This window comes from Pistacia vera, unplaced genomic scaffold, assembly GCF_008641045.1.
Source record: "Pistacia vera cultivar Batoury unplaced genomic scaffold, PisVer_v2 Contig132, whole genome shotgun sequence".
In the NCBI taxonomy this organism is placed as follows: Eukaryota; Viridiplantae; Streptophyta; class Magnoliopsida; order Sapindales; family Anacardiaceae; genus Pistacia; species Pistacia vera.
This window is the reverse complement of record NW_022195380.1, coordinates 1,002,116-1,008,666: the sequence shown is the minus strand read 5'-3', so window position 1 is coordinate 1,008,666 and position 6,551 is coordinate 1,002,116.

The window sequence follows — 6,551 nt, the reverse complement described above, 5'->3', positions numbered from 1 at the left end:
TACAAGCTGAGGACGATGTTTCCCTCACCTAATTCTGTAACCTTGCGGAGAAGTACCTCCGGATAGAAAATTCATTGGCGGCACTCCGTCGTCGCGACCCCAGAGCTTCAGGCAGTATGTTTGGTCAGGGGGAAAGTAGAAGAGTTGATCGCAGAGGGGCCGTTGATGATTAGCGAAAAGGAAAGAAACCTTGTTACGAGCCTAAAAAGTCCTATGATCTTGTCTCTCGCCGCGATCGCGACAGAGACCAATATACGCCTCTGAATGTATTTGTATCGGTTATTCTTGATAAATCCGAAGAGGCCAGCCTGCTCGGAGTGCCCGAGCCCATGAAAACTCCCGTGACAGCCAAAAATAATAAAAAATATTGTCTCTTACATCGGGACAATGGGCATCACACAGATGAGTGTCGAGCTCTAAAACAAGCAATCGAAGAGCTCATTAAGAAGGGGCATTTTAAGGAGTATATTGATGACTCCGCTCCCGCGCAAGATAAAAGTCAAGGGGAGCAAGGGAAGAAGCGTCGTGATCGCAAAGGGTATAGCAGTTTCAACATAATCTTTGGAGGGTCGCACCTCATAGGGAACACGCGAGGTGCCCAAGAGAGATATGCCCGCGAGGCTCATCACGACCTAATCAAGGTGATGAACACGTCACAGCAACCACAAAAGGTTCGCAAGGAGAAGCCGATTGCCTTCTCTGAAAAGGATGCAGCTCATTTGCATCATCCTCACGGCGACGCTCTTGTGATCACGCCCCTCATAGGGCACCATAACGTCCGCAGAATGCTAGTGGACAATGGAAGCGCTGTGAATATCCTATTCCAAGACGCTTTTGAAAGAATGAACTTAGACGAGGTCGACCTGAAGCCCTCCTCAATCCCTCTTTATGGTTTTACAGGGGACCACCTGATCCCCAAGGGAACGATCCAACTCCCAGTCACGTTGGGTGACTGTGACGAAGTGACTAAGGTTACTGAATTCTTGGTCGTGGACTGCCCATCTGCCTTTAATGGGATCCTGAGGCGACCTCTGTTGAGAAACTTCAAGGCAGTCACTTCTATATACCATCTGAAGATGAAGTTTCCCACCCCGACGGGGATAGGGGAAGTTATCGGATCTCAAAGCGCATCTCGTGACTGTTACATAAAAGCAATGCAGATGGCGTGCAGAAGGAAGGGAATCTCGCGTAGTATTCCCCGACAGGCTATGGCGTTCAGCCGGATCGAGCCACAACCTGGTCTAGCGGAGGACAATATGGATCCTCGAGTTCAGGAAAGCCCTTTCAATAGGCCAGTTGAGAATTTGTCCGAAGTATCGGTCGACCTGAAAGAGCCGAGTTGGGTGTTAAGAATTGGGAGCAATCTCAACCCCTAGCTCGCCTCCGAGTTGCTCAACTTCCTAAAAGAAAATATCGATGTGTTCGCCAGGTCGCATGCATATATGGTCGAGATCAGCCCAAATATCATTTCCTATGCATTGAACATCAACAGCGAAGCCAAGCCAGTTCGTAAGAAAAGAAGAGCCATGGATCCGGAGCGATATGCCGCCTTAAAGCTAGAGGTGGATAACCTCCTCCGAAACGGGTCCATCCAAGAGGTACTCTACCCAACCTAGGTTGCCAACCCAATCCTGGTAAAAAAGCCCAATGGCAAGTGGTGAACCTATGTCGACTTCAACGACCTCAACAAAGCTTACCCTAAAGATAGCTTCCCCTTGCCAAGAATTGACCAGCTCGTGGATGCCACCTCGGGGCACGACCTGCTAAGTTTTATGGACGCGTACTTGGGATATAATCAAATTTCAATGTATGCGCCAGACGAAGAGCATACGTCTTTTATTACAGATCGGGGACTGTATTGCTACAATGTTATGCCCTTCAGCCTCAAGAACGCTGGTGCGACCTACCAGCAATTGGTTAACCGCATGTTCTACGACCAGATCAGTAAGTCAATGGAGGTCTATGTAGATGACATGCTGGTCAAATCCCATACTGCTCTAGATCACAAAACGCATCTCGCTGAGATGTTTGATATCCTCTGATTGTATAGAATGAAACTGAATCCTCTCAAGTGTTCGTTCGGAGTATCCTCAGGTAAATTTCTAGGATACATGGTTAACCAACGGGGGATAGAAATCAACCCTGAGAAAATCCAAGCTCTCCTCGATATGGAAAGCTCGACCAGCAAAAAGTAGGTTATGAGCCTAAATGGGCGAATAGCAGCGCTATTCGCTTCATATCGAGGTTAACAGATCGCTGCTTACCGTTCTTTAATGTTCTGAAGGCCAATTAGAAGTTCGAATGGACTCCCGAGTGCGAACAGGCTTTCCAAAGTATAAACGAACACTTTGGGAAGCCACCTCTCCTATCCAAGCCTCTTCTGTAAGAGATCCTGCTCCTGTATCTGTCTGTCTCCTAGTTCGTGGTCAGTGCAGCCCTAGTTTGGGAAGAGGAAAAGGTCCAATAGCCAGTGTACTACGCGAGCAAGCGTCTGTCGGATGCCGAGATGCGGTATCCAGAAATGGAACGATTAGCCTATGCCCTGCTGATCGCTTCTAGAAAGCTGCGACCTTACTTCCACGCCCATACAATCCATGTAATGACTAATTACCCCTTAGGCAGGTCCTCCAGAAACCAGAAGCATCGGGTAAATTGCTTAAATGGGCCATGGAATTAAGTCAGTTCGATCTGAAGTACAAGCCAAGATCGACTATCAAAGGGTAGGCTGTTGTTGACTTCATTTCAGAATTCTCCTATCTTCCAAATGAGTAGGAGCAACAGCCCAGAGAAGCCATCTAGGAAACCCTCAGAATCTATCGACCTAGAGCCTCTACGTCGACGGATCGTCGACCAGGAAGAGGGCAGGTGTAGGTCTCCTTCTTTTAAGCCCCGAAGGGGCCCGCGTTCATCGCATTCTCCGGTTCAGATTCAAGGCAACCAATAATGAGGCCGAGTCTGAAGCTCTACTCGCTGGATTGCGGTTGGCCAGAGAAATGGGTGCAACTGCGATCAGTGTCCACAATGACTCCATGCTGGTCGTTAACCAGATTCTAGGAGAGTACCAAGCCAAGGAAGAAAACATGATCCGTTATCTGAGAGAAGTTAAGGCCGAACTCGAGTCGTTCAAGTGCTTCATGATCACTCAGATTCCTAGAGATAGTAACTCTGTGGCGGACGCCTTGGCAAGAATATCATCATCGTTGGACTCAAAAGCAGCGGATAGCATTCCTGTTCTATCCATCGAGGCCCCAAGTATCAGCCCGAACGAACAAGCCATGAATATAACAGAATCGGATTCCTGGATGACTCCCATTTTTTGATACCTCAAGGATGGAATCTTACCTAACGACAACGTCGAAGCAAGGGTTCTACGAACGAGATCTGCTCGTTACACCCTCATCGGAGACTAGCTGTATAGGCGAGGGTTTAGCACCCCTCTCCTCCGGTGTGTAACCAGCGAAGAAGCGGATTACATCATGAGGGAAATACATGAAGGGGTCTGCAGTAATCACACTGCCGCATGATCTCTTGCGAACAAGGTTGTTCGTCAAGGGTACTATTGGCTCCGTATCCAAGAAGACGCCTACAACTTTGTCAGGAGGTGTGATAAGTGTCAGCGGTTCGCCAACATACCGCGAGCTCCTTCCCACAAACTGATAACAATGACTAGCCCCTGGCCATTTTCCATGTGGGGAATCGATCTCATCGGTCCCATGCCAGTCGGTAAAGGAAGAGTCAAATATGTAGTGGTCACGGTAGATTACTTTACCAAATTGGTGGACGCCGAACCGCTAGTTGCGATCACGACCAGAAAGCTCAAAGACTTCGTTTTTAAGAATATTGTGTGTCGCTACGGAATTCCTCATACCCTCATCTCAGATAATGGAAAATAGTTCGATAACGAGGAGTTCAAGCAGTTTTGCGACGAGTTGGGCATCCATAAAAATTTTGCCTCAGTCGCAAGACCGCAAGCAAATGGTCAAGTTGAAGTTGTCAACAAAACCATAAAGCACACTCTAAAGGCCAGACTTGGCGCAGCCAAGGGGAGTTGGGCCGATGACCTCCCCGAAGTCCTATGGGCATACAGGACAACTCCGAGAACCTCTATCTCAGAAACGCCTTTTTCACTAGCATACGGTTGCGAAGCGATGATCCTTGTGGAGGTAGGAACTGGTTCACTTCGGAGGGACTTGTACAATGAAGCCGACAACAAAGCACTTATGAGAGCAAGTCTAGACCTTGTTGAAGAGCATCGCAGCAAGGCTTCGCTTAAGATAGCAGCCTACCAGCAACGCGCTAAGAGGTTCTTCGATTCAAAGGTCAGACGAAGAGACTTCCAAGTCGGCGACCTTGTGCTAAAGGAAGTTCTTCTCGGTACCAGGGAACCAAGTGAGAGAGTGTTGGGACCGAACTGGGAAGATCCATACCGCATCGACAAAGTGATAAGACCCGGGCCTTATCACCTAAAAAGGCTGAAAGGTTCTAAAGTACCCCGAGCCTAGAATACTGAGCACCTTCGACCATACTATCAGTAATTCCGAACTTAGTTTTCCTTGTAAATTAATTTGCGATTTGTGTAAATAATTTCCTTGTAAAGTGTTATTTTGTTCACTTGTAACAACTTTCGCATGTAATATTGTTCGTGTAAATGTGCTATCCTATTCGCATAAACTTGTCCTAATATTGTAAACAATGTAAACTCATGTATAATAAAGCGAATAGAAATTGTAAAAGCAAAGTGTATTTCATTAATGAGGAATACAACAGGCAAAATGGCACGGCTATTAGCCCCAATCTGACTCCTAGGGGACCGACCTCATCATCTTATGGCTGATCGGTTGGGGGCTTCTCTGAGGCATGTCCCGAACCCCCTATCTGATTAGATTTTCGGGTAGCCGCCGCTTCATCATCCTCCCACGCCATGGACATGAGGGTATCTTGCCAGTCCTCCGGGAGGTCGTACATATCAAGTCGAGGATTCTTTGGTCGCAAGGCATAGATAAACTCGATCGTCCATTTGGTAGCTTTCTCCTTGACCTCCGCTGCCTGGTTCTGCACCTCTTCGGTCAGGGAAGCAATTTTTCCCTGACTTGCCTGAAGTTCAGCCTCGAGAGCCTGCCTTTACTTCTCTGAGGCATCCCTGCCTTGTTCTGTTCGCAAGGCCCGCAGAAAGGTCGCTTTGAGCTCTTGGTCCTTCTCTCCGACCTCTTTGGTGAGCCTGGCTATGGTCCTTTGAAACTCCTTTTTTTCCCCCGCTTACCGCTCGAGCTCCGCTTTTTCGAAGTCTACCATGCGAAAAGTCGCATCTTTTTCGTTCATGTATTAGTTCGCCGACTCAGAGGACAGGTTTTGTTCTTTTTTGACGGCTTCCAGGCTTCGCTTGAGCGTTGCGTTCTCTTCCTTCAAAGCTACCTCCCCCTTTGCGGCTCCCAGTCGAACCTTCTCCAAGGACATTTGCATGGACAGCAGGGTTTGCGAACAAAGGAAGATAAAGTAAGCATTATCAAAAGAAGCTAAGGGAAGTCCTCGCCGAGGATAGTTCATTCACCTTGCTTAAGTGTTGGACCGATGTGGACATTAGGTCCACGTCACTAGAATCTGCGAACTGCTCAAATGATTCCGAGAGTCTGCACTCCAGTAAGGTGTAGACTATCGGCTGCAGGTACTCCGGCAGGTTCCCCAACGAGTCCAGCACTGGAGTTTCCTTCTTCGCGTCTTCAGCAGTGGTCTTGTCACCCATTGGTTCCTTACTCGACCTCCTCACGACGTCAGGTCGAGACCACTCAGGTTGATCGCCTTCCGATTCGGTCTCTAACTCTTCGACCTGCATTTGCCTACTCCTCTTTGCTCGCTGAGCCATTGTCTTTAGTCTTGGGCGAACAGTCTATGGCTAGGAGGCCTTCGCTATTCAGATCGGCGCGTCCTCCGAAGGTTGAAGCTGAGAAGATCCAGTAGCTGGCACTGGTGCGCCCGATGCTGCACCTTCAGCCAGGGGAATGGTAGAAGCAGCATCGGTCGCCTTGGCTTTCCTCGACCGAGGAAAATTGAGTGGCCTCCGTCGCGGTTGCTCTGATTCCTTCAGAGGCATGGTCGCTGCATGCAAGCATCATTAGCAAGTGTTTCATTTCACAACCAGAAAAGAACCAGTTAGCAAGACTTACTTAATGGGGACTCTAGAGACGCGTTTGCGTTGAAGAAACCGTATTTCCACAGATTCGCGGTCGTCACGAGCTTCTTTGTGTCATGTCTATCCTCGAGCAGGAAGCCAAAATTCACGATCCTAGTCGGATCGAAGAGCAGCCCTAAGTCGGTCGTCTTATTAACTGTCAGAAAGAAATCAGGTCGTTAGAAAGAAAACACATTCTAAATTTAATGAGTTCGCCAAGGGAAAAGAATCTACTCGGTTCCTGAAAGCGGCAATGGCCGTCGTAATGAAAGAAGAAAAACTTCGTTTCGTAGGCCCCCGCGTTGCTAGGGTAGCTATGTATCCCATTGGCTATGGTAGGTCACCTGGACAAGTAATAAGAATCCTTGTCCTTGCTCTTTTTCAA